Below are 20001 nucleotides of genomic sequence, written 5' to 3'. Positions count from 1 at the left end.
ACATATTTTAAGGCGGCAAATGTCCGTCTATGAATAGATTCTCGCATTTCATTCATAACAAACTGTTTTAGACATTAACGTTTGTTTTTATTATGGATAAATCAGTTTACAAACTTTAAAGATTAAACTGTTTCGAAATTAATTAAGGTAGCAAACATATAAGAAATATTCAAAGATTCAAACGGATATCATTGTACATTTTAGTCTGAGCTTTTAAGAAGAATTAAAATGTATGTAAAATTGTCATCAGCTATGCATTTAAATAACTGTATAAATGTTGTAAATGACATACGTGTAATAATATGTACATTACACCTTTTTTAATGCTTGTTTATTATGACTTTCGATGTAAAACTTTACACAAATTAACATTAAAAAAACATTTGTGATAATACAAAGCGCGCACACATAAAATATTAAAAAACATAAAATCGCATGAACAGAATCAACGAGTAACATACATTTGTACTTACATTAAAAAAAATTAAAATACACTTATACATATTTCAAGCTCTACAACCCGCAATTAATATAAGTAAACTAAAATAATTACATTAAAACCACAAAAGAAAATAATATAGCCTACTAATAAAATAATAAAAGTGATAAGAAGTAAATAAATAAATACATTAATTAAGAGGGAGTGTTATTAAACAGTTAATTTAGTATAACGTGTAGGCTACGTGTTTTCTGTATTTTCTAATTCACAAAAAGAAATAACACATTTTTTTATATCCGTCGGAGCCGATATAGTTATTCAATCAATCAATCAATCAATCAATCTTAATTACAGACTCGGGGTCCAAATAAAACAAAACAATACTACAGACAAGACATTAAAACAAGATAAACAACCCACACATCAACCCACACAATAAATTATTGGGCAGCGCTCCGACATGTGGTGCTTTCGCACTTTCGGCGACCCCTCTCTCCTCCCTGTCCTCTCCTCTATCACTGTTTAAATAAAAGATAAAATGGGCAAAAAATATAAACAAAAAGAGATTATCCTTAATATTATTTTGGTAAACTTTATTTCAGATCACTATTCCTCGTACTAAACATGAACCTTAAGAAATTGTGTACGTTTGGTACGATATTGTCTTCTGAACAGACATCCTATCAGTCTCACATATCTGCCTGCAGAATTAAGTGACGCCATAGTTTGTAAACCAATTAGAAATCCGGGAGCAAAAAGTATTTGAAGGCTGAAGATGATGTGACAGTTAATGATTTAATACATTTCATTAGATACTTTAATATTTATTATATTAAATATATTATTAATTAAATTAAATAATTTAATAAATGTTTAATTTAAACGATGTGCTTTGTACATTTACTTTAAAGTTTATCAATAGCTTTTCAGTGTCTAATGTCATTATTCGCATCTGTTTCAAAAATGGTTAAATAAATAATTGACATAATATTGACACACATTGCCATATAATATGCCGTGGTCTTTCACAAATTAACAAATCCAGTTTAATCTAAATTAATTATTGTTTCAATTATATCAGCATGTCTAGTGACAATTATTGGTGTTGATGTAATTTGTGAATTTTTGTTCAAGAGAGATGCAGTTGAGTGCGCGTGTACGTCATCTTCTCGCTATACTATACTTCAACCCATTCGTAAAATGGTGGCGTGTGCAAAAGCAAACTTCAAATAGAGACCAAGCTTATCTCAGAAAATCTTATAAAAATATTAAAACTGCAAATAACACTTAAAACAAAAGTGAGACACACGCTTTCAGGTTTTATCTCAGGCCAGGTTGTTAAGTCAGTGGATAGCCGGGGCATATTAGCCCAGAGACACCCATCCATGTGTCAGATAAAAATCGTAAAATAAAATCTCACAGCATAAATAGTTAACTATGAAACTATTCATTCACAATTATTTAAACGTAACCCGCACAGGCCCGTGGGCGGGCCATAGGGGCGTAGCCTAGGGTTTATGTACTTTTTATAATACACTGGAGTGGAAAGGATTAAATGATATGCAGACGGACCGCATATTAATAATAACGACAATACTTACAAATCATCTCATACGGGTCTCGTACAAATCCAAGAAACACCAGTAAGTGTCCACTCTTTAAAATGCATCCCGCAATTTTAATCCAAAACAACGAAAAATAGGGACAAATCCAGAAAGATCCGCCTTTGTTTACATGCGCGCTTCCGGTTAGTATGATCGATCATGTTCATTTTCAATAAAAAAAAGTTCATTTTCAATTAAATAATCGATTCTTGAAAAGTCATGTGTTTCTACTCCGTTAATTTCCCCAATGACACCGCCTTTTTCTGTTTTGTCCAATCATATAAGGTTTGAGAATTTAAAATGCCCAGGGAGCGCATCATTGGGTAAGCGAGCTGTCATTTAGCGTACCTTAGGTTTTGACTGGATGAAGCCAAAATAAAGCCAGCCAATGCCTAGCCAGTAAAGTTTTGATTGATGGGGATAGTAACCAATCATAAAACGATTACAAATGATGTTATGCTAGCGGCTATGGCTAGTTATATACAGAGCTCAAAGAAACGATAAGGTTTAGATATAAATATCTCCGTTTGGATCGTCGACTGCAGATTACTTTTTTGTTTTGGAGAAGGTGATGAGGAGCACGAGCGAGGTGCAAAAAGACCAAACTGTATCAAAATAAAGACGCGTCACCAGAGATGCATTGAGCAGGGGAGCTGCTGCTCAGATACAGTAAGTTTGTCTTGTTATGTTCATCATCATGCATTTACAGTTTTTGTTTCATGTTAGCTGTTTTTGATTGTAAAATAAATGACTAAGACACGAGATTTACATGTGTTCATTTTTCTATGACATGTTATGTAAATGCACATGTTTATAGTGATATGAATCTGATGGATGGAATATAAAAACTATAAACAAGAAAATAAGATATGTGGGGGAAATATGAGTATTATCAGCAATGCTGAGCATTATAAGCATAAGTTATTTAGCAAACATAAGGCATTTGTAATTATATATATATATATATATATATATATATATATGTTCATGTATATTACATCATAGTTTCTAATACAAATTGTATGTCTAACTTTTGGCTCAAACTAAAATCTTTTTTTTGCTGTGTGTGTTTTCTCCTTGTAATGTAAAAAGGGCTTCAGCTGACACAGATGGGGACTGCAATCTGGAGTCCATTCCTGAGCGACCACATTCAAAATAAACAAGTATTTTGTTACAATGTGCAAATGTTTTTTCTGAAATAGTTTCTACATGCTTTGGTGGGCAGAGTAGTTTTGAATCGATATACATCATGTACTATGTAGTGTTGACTCATTTCAGAAAATGCTAGATAGAAACGCCAGTTCTACTTCATACCTCCAGACCGCCAGAGGCGGAACAAAGTGGAAATATCATGCGCTCGCGCATTGGCTACGAGAACTTATTGATTGGCTGTCATCCCGTGACCTCATGACGCCCAAATATATATTCTATCAACACGTCATGATCTGTCTCTTTTTCATTCTCGCTTGGCGAAGAACTTTAGTCTGTTTGCACAGCTTTTTTATTGGGCTTAGCGACTCGCTCCCCATTAGCTGTATTAGACTACTAGATTGGTTTTTGCTTTTCATTGGATCTAAGGTTTTTTCTACATTGGATATTTACACCACCTACGAGTACCTATTGGTTTCCAGGGTTCCCTCGCTGGTGTCTTCGACGGAATACCACACTACTGAGCTTCGGACAGGTACGTCAGCGCTGCAGATACGGTAACCGTCACCGGCGAGTACACATTGGTTTACCAGGGTCCCCTCGCTCGGTTCCGCCGCTTACCCTCGCTACGAGTACCCTTGGCTTTGGGTTCCCTCGTTCGAGGCTACCACGCTTACCCGCTGTAGTATCGTATCGTATATACGGATCTGACATTATGGAGCATACGGCTTACTGTTCGCAATGCCTTTCCGGGATGGACATGTTGGATGGACATGATCGTTGCCCACCGTGTTTGGGTAAGGAACATCTCAAAGAGGCTTTCTCTAACCCTTGCCCGGAGTGTAGTATCATGCCGGTCGAGCTGCGTCAACAACGCCTGGCGAGCGTGTGCTCACTCACGTCGGAGGCTCTGCCCGCTAGCGTGCGTTCGAGCGGGTCTAAACGTAAACATGCTCGCGGCGGTGACCTAACATGCTGGCCGACATGTCCGCCCCAGACGCCGTGGGACTCGGCGCTATGCCAACATTGGAACCCTGCGTGGCGTCTCTTATAGTCTCACCCGACGAGGCCTTACTGCAGGATGTGCGCTGCCCTAATAAGGAGTGTAGGCGTTCTGATGATGCCCTGGTTAGGGTGTATAACACAGTGGCTCGGCTGGGCCGTGTGGGCAACTCCATGGGTCACCTATTGCTGGCGTTACACTCTTCGTCAGATTTTTCCGGCCATGAGGAATCCACGGCTGGACTGCTGGACGCCTCACTGCAAGCCCTCGGTGCCATCGCGAGTGACTGTGGGAGGGCCCTGGGTCTCCTCGTACACGCGAGGCGGCAGGTTTGACTGGCGCAATCGCCCCTGCCGGAAGTTTGCCGCAACAACCTGCGTCAGCTACCTCTGATACCAGGTCATCTGTTTGGGCCGGCAGCGCAGGAGGCTTTGGAAAGACGGGTTCGTGTGACTGAGTCCCGCTCACATCATGTGGAGCGCCGCACGTTGTTTAGGGAGCCGCCGGCAACCTTACGCCCACCCCGACAGACCCCTACGCCACAACGCGCGCCCCCAGGGACGTTTAACCGTTTCTCCCGCAGCCGGCAGACCAGGTCTGCCCCCCCCGCTTCATCGAAATGCTGTGGGAGCACGCCCGCGTTCATTGCAGGCGGGGCAACCACCATACCAGCGCCCCCCCAAGGGCACAGGAACAGCGGACAGACGCCGCTGATTGGCGGGGGTCGACGGCGATGGGATTCACTGCAGCCCAGCTGCAATGTTGGGCGGACATTACATCCAACGGCTGGCTCCTCGGGACGCTCAGGGATGGCTACAGGCTGCAGTTTCGCTGTCGACCTCCAACTCACAACCGCGTTTGCCATACTGTGGTAAAAGACAAACGGCAGAGTCTCGCCCTCACAGCAGAAGTTCAAAAATTGCTGCTGAAGGACGCTATAGAGGAGGTGAACCCTCAAGTGTGTTCGGGGGGTTTCTACTCCCGTTATTTTCTGGTTCCAAAAAAGGATGGGGGGTTCAGACCCATCCTGGATCTGAGGCGCTTAAACCGGTTCCTGAAGCGCTTATCGTTCCGAATGTTACGCACGGCAGACGTTATTCGTGCTGTGATGCCAGGTGTATGGTTCGTCACCATAGACTTAAAAGACGCTTATTTTCATGTGCCTATTGCGGTGGAACACAGGCAGTTCCTGAGATTCAGTGTTCAGGGCAGGGCATACCAGTTCAAGGTCCTGCCATTCGGACTCTCTCTGGCCCCCCAGGTGTTTACAAGATGCGTCCAGGTGGCCCTGGAGCCCCTTTTACAGGACGGTGTTTTCGTCCTACCATACCTGGACGACTGGCTCTTGTGCGCGACCACGTCGGAACAGGCTGCTTCAGATGCCAACCGCTTGCTTCAACACATAGCCGCGCTTGGCCTCAAGGTCAATTGGGAGAAAAGCCACCTCATTCCCACTCAGTCGGTGTACTTCCTGGGCATGTGCCTGGACTCTCGGTCGATGCGCGCTACTCTTACCGAGCCCAGGAGGGAGGTAGTTCGCCGGGCCTTATCTGAAGTCCGACCAGGACGGAGACTTCCTTATATTCGCTTGCTGAAACTGGCGGGGTTACTTACGGCTGCTACGTCGGTGGTGCGACTCGGCCTCCTCCATCTGCGACCTTTTCAACTGTGGTTGATCGCGCTACATCTGTCAGCAGTTCGCAACAGACGAACCCTCGTACGGATATCGGAAGAATGCAGCTCTTCCCTCGCCCAATGGCATCAGGACGACTTTCTGCTTTCGGGGGTGCCCATGGGTCCACCCCCGTCGCGCAGGGAGGTGGTCACCACGGATGCCTCCCTGTCGGGTTGGGGAGGCGTCTGGCAACATCGAGGAGTGAGCGGTCTCTGGGACCCTCACTGGACAGGATGCCATATCAATGTTCTGGAGCTACAAGCGGTTGTCCTGACACTCAGACATTTTGAGTCGATGTTGGTAGGGAAACATGTCCTGATTCGGATGGACAACACCTCGGTTGTGTTCCACATAAACCACCAGGGTGGCACGAGGTCTCTTCCGTCTTTCCACCTAACGCGGACGCTCCTGACTTGGGCGGAGTCGCGCTTTCTCTCCCTGCGGGCGATCCATGTTCCCGGTCACCTGAACTCCGCGGCAGATTGCCTATCTCGAGGGGGCCCGAGACCGACGAACTGGCAACTTCACAGGGAAGTTGTGTTGCGGATTTGGGACATTTACGGCATGGTGGCAGTGGATCTTTTCGCCTCACGGGAGACGACGCACATTCCGCTATGGTTCGCCGAACGATATGAGATAGGATCTCTGGGCGGGGATGCCCTAGCCCACGAATAGCCGGACCTACTTCTATATGCCTTTCCGCCGACGGCCTTACTATGGGCAGTGCTCAACCGGGTTCACGAGCGGAGTCACCGGCTGTTGTTGATAGCCCCCCGATGGCCGAGCATGCCGTGGTTCCACCTCCTTCTGTCACTTACAACGGGGCCAGCCTGCCCGCTGCCCCCCCGGAGGGACCTGCTGTCCCAGATGGGGGGATCCCTATGGCACCCTTGCCCAGAGCCACTGAAACTTTATGTATGGCCGCTGGGGGGTACCGAGACGTCCTGGACTGTTCGGAGAGAGTTAAAATCACTGTTCTGAACGCCCGGGCTCAGTCCACTAGGACGATGTACAGCAACCGCTGGGCACTTTTTGTTGCCTGGTGTGCTGGGCGTGCGCTTGACCCTTTCAATTGTTCCATCACGGCCATACTCGATTTCTTGCAACAACTCTTGGACGACGGTCGTTCACCGGCTACACTGAAAGTTTATGTTGCTGCACTTTCGGCCTACAGGGCACCGCTGGATGGCGTTTCTGTGGGCTCCCTTAAGTTGGTGGTGGCATTTCTCAAGGGCGCACAGCGATTGTGCCCACGTGTGCGTGCGGACTATGCATTTCAGCCTATGGACGAGTCCCGTCGGGTTTTGTGTCCGGTGCGTGCCTTGCATCGTTATGTTTCAGTTACGGCTCAGTGGCGGACGACGGATCAGTTGTTCGTCCGTTTTGGGGCTTGCCGCAAGGGCGCGGCTCTGTCTAAACAGAGGTTGGCGCATTGGGTTTCTGATGCTATCAAAACGGCTTATGGTAGTGCTGGTGTGTCTGCACCTGTGTCTGTGAGATGCCATTCGACGCGCGGTGTGGCGGCCTCCTGGGCTTTTTTGAAGGGGATTTCTCTTGCCGACATCTGTTCAGCGGCCACTTGGTCGTCGGCCAGTACATTTTCCAGGTTTTACAAACTGAATGTGGTTCCACTTCCACCTGTTTCTGCAGCAGTGCTGCCTGGTGCGGTGTAGTGGGTTGCCTTTGTATATTGCACTTGTGTCAATAAAAGGTTGTGTTCGGATTTTGTCTACTGTCTTTATTTTTATTCCTCGTGACTTGGTGATATAAGTCTTCCACTTTGTTCCGCCTCTGGCGGTCTGGAGGTATGAAATAGAACGCTGGTTACGAATGTAACCGTGGTTCTATGAATAGTGGAAGACCCCCAGAGTTCTCGGTCACTCGGAATTGCGAGAATGACCATTGAGACAGATCATGACGTGTTGATAGAATATATATTTGGGCGTCATGAGGTCACGGGATGACAGCCAATCAATAAGTTCTCGTAGCCAATGCGCGAGCGCATGATATTTCCACTTTGTTCCGCCTCTGGCGGTCTTCCACTATTCATAGAACCACGGTTACATTCGTAACCAGCGTTAACGTTTGTAACATTTCATCCATGGAGTCAAAATAGCAGCGCATTTATTTGAAAAAAAAATATTGCAAAGCAAAATAAAGTTTTGCAAAAGAAAAATGAAGTATTGAGCAAAAAAAATGCAAAATAAAGTTTGGTTCCAAAACACGATAAACGCCAATTAACTGCCAAAATCAGTATTCTATCAGGTAAGTATTTTAAAGTAAATTCTTAATTTCATGCAAAATACCATATCCGCCGTGTTATTCTGTCATCTTTTTCCCCAAAACGCACTAAATGCCATTACCCTTCTGCAGAATGCAATAAATCCGCTCAACCAATCACAGCCCCTCATTCAACAATGGCGGCGCGGAATACATACAGACTCCTAGTTTTCCTCATCTCGTACTTTGTGATCAACAAACAAACAAAAACAAAATAATACTTTGATGGCATTGATAAACCTGTGGTGGTTTTTTGTGACGGGAAAGAACGTAAGCCATCAGCATGTAATAATTTACGTGAGAGGCACTTGGGAGACGGAAAAATGCCGGTTGCTTGTTCTCCCGACAGCATCAAGCTTCTGTCATGCTAACACATTGGCCCCAGGGGATCTTATGAAAAAGTTTCCATAATTCTTTTAGCGTGTTTTTTATCATTATATGATACTTAATGACACACCAACCCCAAATATATACATTAGCATTGGGACAATGAAGGCAGAATTGCTCTGTTTGCTGCAGAGACAAGAAATCACATGTCAAATTTTATTATTGTTTTAGTATTATTTGTATATGTATACATACATACATACATACATACATACATACATACATACATACTACGTCTCTATACATTAACGCTGTGGGAGATACTTCTATATCTATTTACCACAAAAATCCTCAACTACACCAATAGCTTGCATGTGAAATTTTGTTTCTGGATATTGTGTTAGGTGGTGAATTCTGCCATCTGCTGGTTAGAGATAAACCTAAAAGGATTACAGGTTAGGAAAGAAATTGCTTTGTCCAGGCAGCATAGGGCCATAGAGAACCATTCATTTGACTGGATGATGCCAACTGCTCATATAACAACTATTGTGATACATTTTGTGAATATATTTATGTATAAACATTAGAAAAGACATAAAAATAAAAATATTTTTCAAATAGTAGAATTTTTGTAGTTTTTGATGCATTTTGTAATAGCTGTTTTAACAAAAAGCCACAAAAATGCGACATAAAAGTGCCAAATAAGACACACGGACAAGACTTAGGGGGGCGTGCACACAAAAGCGTTTACGGCCGCAGCCAGCGCATGTTTTTAAAGGGGCCATGGCACAAAACTTTTTTAAGATGTCAAATAAATCTTTGTTGTCCCCAGAGCACATATGTGAAGTTTTAGCTCAAAATACCATATAAATAATTTATTATAGCATGTTAAAATTGTCACTTTGTAGGTGTATGCAAAAATGTGTTCCGTTTTGGGTGTGTCCTTTAAAATGCAAATGAGCTGATGAAATTCAAATTTGATCACAGTGATGGTGGCCAAATTTCAACAACCTATTTTTTCATGTGCTTGTAGAGAATGCCTTACCAAAACTAAGTTACTGGGTTGATCCTTTTTACATTTTCTAGGTTGAAAGAGCACTGGGGACCCAATCATAGCACTTAAAAATTTTTCCATGAGTGCTGAAAAAGATTAAACTTTTTGGTGAAAAGCTCAGCTCGTCAATGTCAATTCTCACACGGCCGTCCAATCACAGTGGAGGAGGGGCGGCACACATATCTATATATATAAAAAAGCTGGCAGTCGGCTGAAATAAAGATGCCAGTTGGCATCCACTGGGCGTTTTTAGCCACGTAGTTAAAGAGTCACATATGATAACATTATGGGGCAGTTTCCTGGACAGGGTTTAGATTAATCCAGGACTAGGCCTTAGTTATGGGGGTGGTTTCCCAGACAGGGATTAGTTTAAGACAGGACAAGAAAAAATCACTTTCTTACTTAGTATTTTTGTATTTTTTTTAAGTAAAAATATCTAAAATTTCTTAAATTAAGATGCTTTTTCATGATGAGAAAAATGACCTAAGAAAACTAGTTTTAGACAAAAAATATAACATTTAAGTCAATTTGTGCTTAAAACAAGCAAAAATATCTGCCAATGGGGTGAGAAAAAAATCTTGAATTAAGATTTCTTTTTTCTTAAACATTTAATTCAAGCAATTTTTTCACTCCATTGGCAGATTTTTTGCTTGTTTCAAGCACAAATTCACTTAAATTGTATATTTTTTTGTCTAAAAACTAGACTTATATTCTTAGGTAATTTTGCTTATCAAAAAATACATCTTGATTTAAAGGCGGAGTCCATGATGTTTGAAAGCCAATGCTGATATTTGAAATCACCTAAACAAACACGCCCCTACCCCAATAGAATCTGGACCTTCTGTTGATAGACCCGCCCCACACATACGCAACCCGGCATTTGATTTGATTTGATTGGCTATAAGTGTGTTTTGGTAGTCGGCCCGTCTCCTTCTCCAAACCGTTTTTCAAACATCGTGGACTCAGCCTTTAAGAATTTTTAGATATTTCTACTTGAAAACAAGACAAAAATACTAAGTTAGTATGTCATTTTTGCTGTGTACTCTGCAAAAAAATTATTTTCAAGAAAAAATTATTCGTATTTTTGTCTTGTTTTCAGTAAAAATATCTAAAAATTCTTAAATTAAGATGCTTTTTCTTGATGAGCAAAACGACCCAAGAAAATAAGTCTAGTTTTTAGACCAAAAATATCAAATTTAAGTGATTTTGTGCATAACAGAAGCAAAAAAATCTGCCAATGGGGTAAGCAAATTTTTCTTGAATTTTTCTTGAATTTAGTGTTTAAGAAAATCATTTTTTGCAGTGCATATGGGGCTGCTTTCCCGGAAAAGGTTTAGATTAATCCAGGACTAGGGCTTAGTTACATATGGGGGTGGTTTCTCGGACAGGGATTAGGCCTTAGTTTAATTAGGAAATATAACTAGTTTGAACAAACATGCCTTACTAAAACATTACTTGTGTGCATTTTCTGACGCCTAATAAAGGGCACTGATGTATTTAAAGATATGTCAGTGCAAGTTGTTCTCAGTTTGGACAGCTCTTACATTTATTTTAGTCTAGGACTAGTCTTATCCGGGGTGGTTTCCCGGACAGGGTTTAAATTAATCCAGGACTTTTATGTCGTTTTTACAAACAAACCTTACAAAAAACAACAGTGGTCTGCACCTTAAGACAAAACAATGGCACTGATATATGTTACGATGTTAGTACAAGGTGTTTTGTCAGTGCAAGCGTTTTTCAGTCTCAAACAAGCATTTTAATATAGGACATGTCCGTGAAAACGCCCCTAAAGGCAGTGAGGATAAAAGAGGACATGTAAATTGGATGGTATTCTGATTTTAAAAGGCATTATTAAAATCAAAATAATTATTTTATATTAACTAAGAGTTATTCAAGATAAGGTGTCTAAATATAGTAGCCTATATGTGTTTTGGGGAAGTCGCTGTGAATGACCATTTAGTAGCCTAATCCACGTAGATTTCATTCACATAAATAGTATCCTCGGAAGTTTTATTCTCAGCAGTTTTCATAATTTGTTGGTCTGAGGTTTTATGCAACTTTTTGTGTATTCATATTTACTACGAATTTGTGTAATACACTTTGTACATGTTCTGTAAGCATATGACTATTTAGTGTGTACTGTGCAGAAGCGACAGCAGAGGGCGATCGTCTGCTTCTCTACAAAGGATCAGGTAAATTAAACAAGGTGATTTATAAATAATACACAATAAAAACACGATAAAAATGCAATTGCGCATTTAAACATTAATTTTATTGGTCATATTTATCAAGCTAAATGATTTTTGATCGACATTAAGGTTTTATAATCTGATGGATTGTAGCCTATATAATGACACTTATTAACAAAATCTATATCGAAATTTGATATTAAAAACACTTGAAATGCACGTTTAAATTACAAATAACAAACTTGTTTGCAATTACTGAGCATTTTTAATTTAATTTGAATTATATTTAAATGATTTAACGAGAAATACGAGATATTTGAGATTAAATTATTTCGTGATTATAATTGTATTTGAACAAAATTGTTTTATATTTCTAATCCATGGTCGTTGCTGAAATCGCAAGGATTGTTATTAATTATATTTAGCGGTTGTTTTCAAAAGAGAAAACCACAATAAAATGGGGGTCTGAGGAGAGGGGGGCAGTGAGAAATCTAGTTAAAGAGTCACAATGTCAAAAGAGTTAGTAGTACACATGTGTCATACGAGTGTCGGCGAGTTTTTCCAGCGCTTCTGTAATCCTGTATGTAAATGACAGCCAATAGATGCTGTTGTTGAGTCGGGCTGGGATTAGCGGAGGCGAATGACTTTCAATTTTACTGGATTACAGAACAAAGAAGGGGAAAGGGACACAGTCCTCTGTCAAAGAAAACAGAAAGAAAACCGGGTCAAAATTCACCAAATAAATCAGGTCGATGTATTTTCGACAGACAGAGACGCGCGTCGGAGATTATGCGATTTAACAAAGTCACGATCGCGTTTCTTTAGATGGGAATTCAGCCCTCACCGTTGGATTAAACGGAGAATAAACCTATTCCGGGATTGACAGCATAAGGTAATTAAAACGGGCAAATTGGTAAGGATTCAATTTCATTCTGCATATACATGTGTAAAATAACGTTTGCGATTGCCGTACGCGAACACGTGACTTTTTATGGATGTGGAAAAAGTGAAATTACAGATTATAATTCAGGGGGAGGAGGACGGCTACGAGAGTTAGCATGCTGGCTATTATGCTAGCGCTCTGCGCGCGAGCGGATGACACGCGACGCGATGTTTTCCTAGCCGTTACGCGCGTTAAATATGAATTTATTAAAAACATTGTCGTTCGGTGTTTTGTGTTGTGCGCGCAATTTAACTGTAGAGGCGATTCACGTGCTGTATTTGTGTTGCAAAGATGGCAACACGCACTGAGTGCTAGCAAGTTGCAGAAATAGAGCAGCTCTATTGTTGACTGGCTGATAAATCTTATTTACTGGTTTTATTGGGGTCAGTCTCGTGAAGATGGTGGTCACGGGTGTCGTAATGGAGAGGAAAGGACGCGTTTGTCGACCTGAGAAGGTCATGTTTACAATGTCAAATCTACACAAGTGATTACTAATCTGTTTATACTACGAAGGGTGTTTAGTAGATTAGGAATTCACTCTCGAGTAGTAATAAAACTTATTCAGTTTTTCCCTTAAATGACTTTTAGACTGTCATATTCATTCATGAGACTTCAGCTTGTTATGCTTTCACATAACTTAGCCTAAACATTAAGTGTATTTAAATACGTTATGAATGAGCCACACTGTAAGGCAGTATATATTTAGATTCATTATTAAACACAACCGATTAATAATTGTTTATTATTCTTTTACAAACAAACATTTTACAAGTAACCACTGCTTTTCATTGCATAAATCTTGTGCTTGAAGTGTTTGACGACATCATTAAATAATTCACGTGTGCTTTAATAAAAAATTATCATGTAACTGTTATGTTTTTATGTAAAGGTAATACCTTACCGTACATTTCTGCATTAAAATTTTTATGCATTTGGCAGATGCTTTTATCAAAACGATTCAAGGCTAATTCACACACATCTGAGAAATGGCAACAAACAAATCGCTTGATCTAAAATGAATTGCTTTATTGTGTCCTTTATGTATTAAAGCATCTGCAAAATGTCTAAATGTAAAATATTTGGAGTGTTCAAATTTGTAGATGTTTGTCAGGTCAATGTGAATTTCACTGACTGCCCATTCAACAGGGTTCCCAGGGGTCCTTGAAATCCTTGAAAGTTTATGAGTCTGGGGGAAAAAATTCAAGGCTCTGGGAAGTTTTACATACATAGATACATTCAATAAAAGTGCTTATTTTATGCAAGAAATTTTCTGGTAAAAAATCCATATTATTTCCTGTGTAGTGTAGGATAATATCATAAAAATTCTAGACTTTTTAAGCACACGTGCTAAACTGTTCGCTTTAAATGCTTGAAAACGTCTCGGGTTACGTATGTATTGTATATTACTGTTGTTCCCTGAGAAGGGAACGAGACGCTGCGTCTCCCTTGCCATACTTCCTGCGTCCCTGTAACGTTGTCTTTGGCGATATTTCAGATAGCAATATACTTCCTGGCTCCCGCGTCACCCTTTCTTTGTCGTTGAGCCTCACCATTGGTTGAATTTGATATACACATTCAGACGCACTTACCCCTGGAGGCGCCCCCAAAGTGTCACCGCAGTGACACAGCGCGAGTTCCCTCGAAATGGGAACTGTAACAATGTATCTTAAAAAGTAACACGATGTAACCTTGCTCTCACTTCAAATGTGTCCGCACATGTAGTCCTTGAATTTGAGGGTATTGGACCTGGAAAGTCCTTGAAAGGTCCTTGAAATTGAAGTTAACCAAGGTGTTGGAACCCTGATTCAAGCTGTACATTTTTTATTGGTATGCATGTTCTCTGGGATTCAACCCGTGACCTTTGCGGTATATCACAATGCTCTACCAATTTAGTAAAAAGAGCACCACTAAAAAAATGCTGGGTTATTTTGAACCTGGCATTGGGTCAATAAGGGACGACCCCCCGCCCGCTGGGTTGTTTCAACCCAAAATGCTTGGTTATTTGAACCCATTGTTGGGTCAAATGTAATTTTTGGGGGATTAAAGGCGAGGCGCATGATTTTTTTAAAAACACTTTGGAAAAGGAAGTCGGGCCGAGTACCAAAACACACTTGTAGCCAATCAGCAGTAAGGGGCGTGTCTACTAACCAACATCGTTGCCTGGATTGCGTATGTGTGGGGTGGGTCTATCAAAAGAAGGTCCAGATTCTATTGGGGTAGCGGCGTGTTTGTTTAGGTGATTTCAAATATCAACATTGGCTTTCAGAGATCATGCACCCCGCCTTTAACTGTAACCCAGCAGCTGCTGGGCTCGTCCCTTTTTGACCCAATGCTGGGTTATTTTTTTAGAGTGTATGGATATTGTAATTAGGAATGCACCTATGTGTTAGCCTATAATCGGTATTGGCAGATAAAAGCAATTTTTACCAATTGGCCGATTGTTTGAAAACAGCCGATGATCAGGACAGATTATATTTTAGCAATTAAAGGGTCGAAAACTCATAAGAACTCATATGTGTGATTATTGCAGTTTGTACTCTTTGCACTTGTAGGATTTCATGTCATTCTGAGTAATTGCATATCAGTATCGGCACAGTTATTTGTATCTGTGCTTCCCTAATTGTGGTGGTAATCATACAGTATGTTATATATTAAGTAGATGATACCACCATCAGATATCTTACAATATTTTTAGTCATGTTAGACCAGTGTTTCTCAAACTTTTTCTGCCATTCCCCCAACAAAATGGTAATCAACTAGGCTTTAAGTTTGACTGTTGAAAATTATAATATTTTTTAAAACAAAACAGCATTAAACACTTTCAATAGAGAAAATAAACGTGCAATTGTATCATCACTTTGCATGAAAAAGACTTTGTTCAAAAGTAAATAATAATGCAACTGTGTTTGTCATAAGTCATCATACTTTGATGGCTTTTTGGTTGATTAGGTCCACTGTCCGTCTTGGTTTTCTGTGCTGGTGCTGAATCTTCAGTTTTATTTTTATTTTTTGTCTCAAACTTATCCACTGCTAACTTTTATACCCGCTACCACCTATGCCGCCTCTCCACAATAAAGTTTTTGTTCCGCTACATTTAACATTCCGACGTTGATTCATTCTTGTAGGCTATGCCTACAATATTTCCGCGTGCCATTTTCTTCACAGTCTGATGTTATTTAAAGTTAGGCTTGTATTTAAATGTGTCGTTTAAAGTGTATGGTCAATAAATAAAGGAAGTTAAAGAGATCACAAAAATGGCCAAATTTCCTTCTGTTTGTCACACCCCACTTGTAATGGTCCTATACCCCACCAGTGGGGCCCGCCCCACACTTTGAGAAACGCTGTGTTAGACTGACAGTGGCTTGAATTGCAGGTTGATACACGGATCAAAATGTTGAAAAGATTTTTATTATAGCAGGACTTTCACTCAGCATCTTCATGTCTGACCCTGGACCACAAAACCAGTCATTCGTTGCACAGGTATAGCCAACAATACAATGTTTGGGTCAAAATGTTTAATGCCAAAAATCAGTAGGATATTAAGTAAAGATCATGTTCTATGAAAATATTTTGTAAATGTACTACCGTAAATATATAAAAACTTTAAAGGTCACCTATAGTCCGATTTACGATTTTACATTTTCTGTGATGTGTAAGTGTGTATTAGTACATGACATGTTAATGATATGCAAAAGATACAAACCCCAAAGTAAATGATGATTTACGCGTTATCGTATCCAACTAGGGGTGCACCGAAATTTCGGTTGTCGAAAATTTCGGCCGAAAATGGCAGGCCGAAATAAAAAATCCAGCCGAAAAAGTCAACCGAAAATGAATGTCAACCGCGCCCCTCCCATCCGTGCGCTAGCGCTTGGGTTTCACTCATGGTGATCAGTCGTCACACACCCCTCCCCTTTGTGCTCAAGCAGGTTTCACTCACGGTCGAGCTGTTTGCACGCGTCTGCAAAGATTAAGCATGTCTTGATGTGTAATCTTTAGAGAGAGTCGCGCTAATGTGTCTCATACTGTAATCCTATAACATAGCTACATTTGGCGAATAAAGCAACGAAACACAACGTAACGTTTTTATGTGGAGTGACTGTTGTGCTGTTTGGGATTCACCCTCGGTCTCTGTATGTGCACGCGTTTAAGTGCCCTCAATAGTGCACATACGAGAGAAACGCGTTTAAAAAAAAAACAAGCAAACATAAAATCTCGCTGTTATTTACAGGGCACCTATAAACAAAATTATCTCCACAGTATTCTTTTTCTAATAAAAACATTTGTTTATGTTAATCTGATTACAGTCAGATTAACCTACTTAAGTCTGTGTCATTAATGTTAATCAAACAACCCATGACAAAGAGATAAATAGCTCTAAAAAATAATAATATATTTAATTTATTGTGTTATGATTCATTTAATTTGATTTCTGCACCTAATGCTAATTTCATACATTATTAATGTACAACTTTGTTCTTTTTTGTAAATGTTTGCAATTTCTTTATTGTTTATTCGATTTTCCCACCTGCTTTTTGCTGATCCGAAAAATAATCTGATCTGTGCCTCAAAAACTGTAATGTGATCCGAACTGTGAGCTTTTTTATCTGTCACACACCCCTAGTAAATTTAGTACACAGTGATAGCCATAAATGCAATTGTACTAATAATTGGAATAATAATTTATTTCGGTGTTTTGGTTTCGGTTTTTCGGCTTTTCGGCCTTGGTTTACTTTTTTCGGTTTTGGCCAAGAATTTTCATTTCGGTGCATCCCTATCTCCAACGTAAATCTCTTTTCTTGGACTACAACAAACACGGATTGTAGGCAACAGTTGACTTCCTGGGCTTGTTAACGTAGAGAAGACGGACATTATCATAATTCCACCCGCTTGGACTCACAGCCTGTAAGTTAACTCCTGTTAGCATTGCATTGTGAGTGAATCTTTAAAACATGGTAAGAGGCGTCACATTTCCAGCTGATGTCAATTTGGGCAAATTGCAACGTACAGATTAGCTGGCCAATCAGGGACAGTTTTGTACAAAATCCGTGCGTTTCAGGAAGGCAGGGAAATCTGGAACTACAAAAATGTACGGTATGTGGAAAATAATGTTTTTTTAAACCATAAACCACGCGAACACATTGTTTTATACCGAATACACAAAACAACGTTGTTTTTAACAATGAAATAGGTGCACTTTAATGGCAATTTTCTCAATATTTGGATTTTTTTCTCATTATAGATTTTTTGCACCTACAGATTCCAGATTTTCAAATATTTGTATCTCAACCAAATATTGTCCTATCCTAACAAACCATACATCAATGGCTAGCTTATGTATTCTCAATTTCAAAAGATTGACCCTTATGACTGGTTTTGTGGTCCAGGGTCACATATGTCATTACAAAAGTTCTGCTTTTAAAAGTTTAATTTGCGATATTTATTAAAAACGAAAAATCTTGTTGTACCGTTGGAAAAGGATCAACGTGCGGCATCTATATTTTTGTTCTCACAGGATGCAACACATATGGGTGTCCTCTGGGAAAAAGACCAGATTGCAGCGAGTCAGGACCAATTAAAAGTCAACCATCAGATCAGATGAACGATTTAGACACAGTTGTTTATTTGAAGGGATATCAAAATGTGTGTAAAGGCTTATAGGAGAAGTATTGTATATCAATTGCACAAGCCTCTTAGGGCAAAACCTCTCATAAACCCACGATAGCCTTTATTGAGATGCCAGTAAAAAGCACCGTGCAGGCAGTAATTCAAGAAGTACAGAACCAGTATACATTAGCTATGCCTCCTCCAGAACAGAGAATGATAAAAAAGGTTTTGGCAAGGCCAGCTCTTAACAAAGAGGAAGTCATTAATCTGAGCGTTTAAGCATGTCAGTCTGGACCCCTAGGTTTCCGGTATTTTTTTAGATTTAGAGAGTCACCAGATTTCTTTGTGTGTTTTTGAACCCCAAGAAAACATATTTGTTATAATCCGTCTGTGGTGTCTGTTTGGCTACCGCAGAGAAAGCTTAATGTAAAGTATGAATAAAATCATTTACACACACAGAGGTGTCGGATGAATGTAGTTTTCCCTGCAAATTGGATGAGGAAGTCTTTCCCATCTGTTTTTCTTCAAGGGTTTTGTTAAACTCACATGTGTCAAGATGAAGCTATTAAATGATCTTAACCCTACATGTTATTATCGGTGCTTGCTAAGACAAGTATTACTATCACTGGATTTCTGGTGAGGGATTAAGCCTTTCAGGGAACATGCCCTTAAAGCAACTTTGGCATTTATTTTACCAAGTGCCATTCATGATAAAAGTTTGATGTTATTTTCCCCTTCCGTGATTTTTAAAGATTTTCGCATGGTTGGCGAAATAAATGTGACAGTTTTTTCTGATTCCAAAGAACTCACGAATTCAGGATTACGAAACCATACATTAAAAAGCAATTACGATCGTTCAAACAAAAACCTGATTTGACAATTGCAGTACGCCAGCTTGTTGCTCTTAAGATTACACTCTGGCAGGACTATTTCGCTTCAGGTTGTAGCAGGATTTATGAAAGTCTCTCTGGCTTTCCCGTAGATTGTGGAGAGAGATTCAGACGGGTAATAGTAGTACTGGGATCTTTCTGTGCAGTCTGTGGTTTTGGCTTTGCCCGGAGGCTGGGATAATGGCTCCCAGTGTCTGGAGAGATTAAAGGCCAGAGCTGCATTGTTCGCATGCCTCGAGATTAGTTTCCAAGGAAACGGATTGCAGTTGCCATGTGAACGCAAGGTCCGGAATTAGGATTGGGTTATTTGTTTGTTTATTTAAAGGAATGTTCCATTTTCTTAAAGGAAAAATCCAGATGGTTTCGCCACCGTGTCATCCAGGGTGTTGATGTCTTTCTTTGTTCAGTCGAGAGGAAATTGTGTTTTTTGAGGAGAACATTGCAGGATTTTTCTCGTTTTGGTGGACTTTGATAGAGCCCAACATTTAATACTTAACTCAACACTTAACAGTTTTTTTCAATGGAGTTTCAAGGGACTGTGAACGGTCCCAGGCGAGGCGTGGGGGTCTTATCTAGCGAAACGATTGTCATTTTTGGCAAGAAAAAAAAAATGTACTTTTAAACCACAACTTTTCGTCTAGATCCGGTCGTGATGCGCCAGCTGACCCCACGCAATACGTCATGACGTCAAGAGGTCACAGAAGACGAACGCGAAACTTCGCCCCAGTGTTTACAAATGTGTTGAAAGAGGACAGTTCCTACGTTGTTGTTTGTCAACTGATACTAATTAATGTCTTTGTGTCAGTTTATTGTTTACAATGGTCCGCAAATTTGCGTTTTA

General features: G+C 40.3%; 1 protein-coding gene across 6 annotated transcripts in view; it reads left to right on the top strand.

Moving 5' to 3' along the window:
• The first annotated feature begins 2482 nt into the window (after positions 1 to 2482).
• gtf2ird1 (GTF2I repeat domain containing 1) overlaps positions 2483 to 20001 on the top strand; it is a 43210-nt gene continuing 25691 nt past the window's right edge. For 2 of the 6 annotated variants that reach the window (XM_055200534.2, XM_055200528.2), the window contains exon 1: positions 12212 to 12612. The gene's annotated coding sequence lies outside the window, so the exon portion shown is untranslated. Of the gene's footprint in view, positions 2713 to 3135; positions 3207 to 11572; positions 11724 to 12211; positions 12634 to 20001 lie in introns of those variants that run through there. The other 4 variants (XM_055200529.2, XM_055200531.2, XM_055200530.2 and 1 more) reach the window with 4 other exon arrangements.

This window comes from Misgurnus anguillicaudatus, chromosome 22 (genome assembly GCF_027580225.2).
Source record: "Misgurnus anguillicaudatus chromosome 22, ASM2758022v2, whole genome shotgun sequence".
Lineage (NCBI taxonomy): Eukaryota > Metazoa > Chordata > Actinopteri > Cypriniformes > Cobitidae > Misgurnus > Misgurnus anguillicaudatus.
This window is presented reverse-complemented; position numbering and strand designations above follow the sequence as displayed.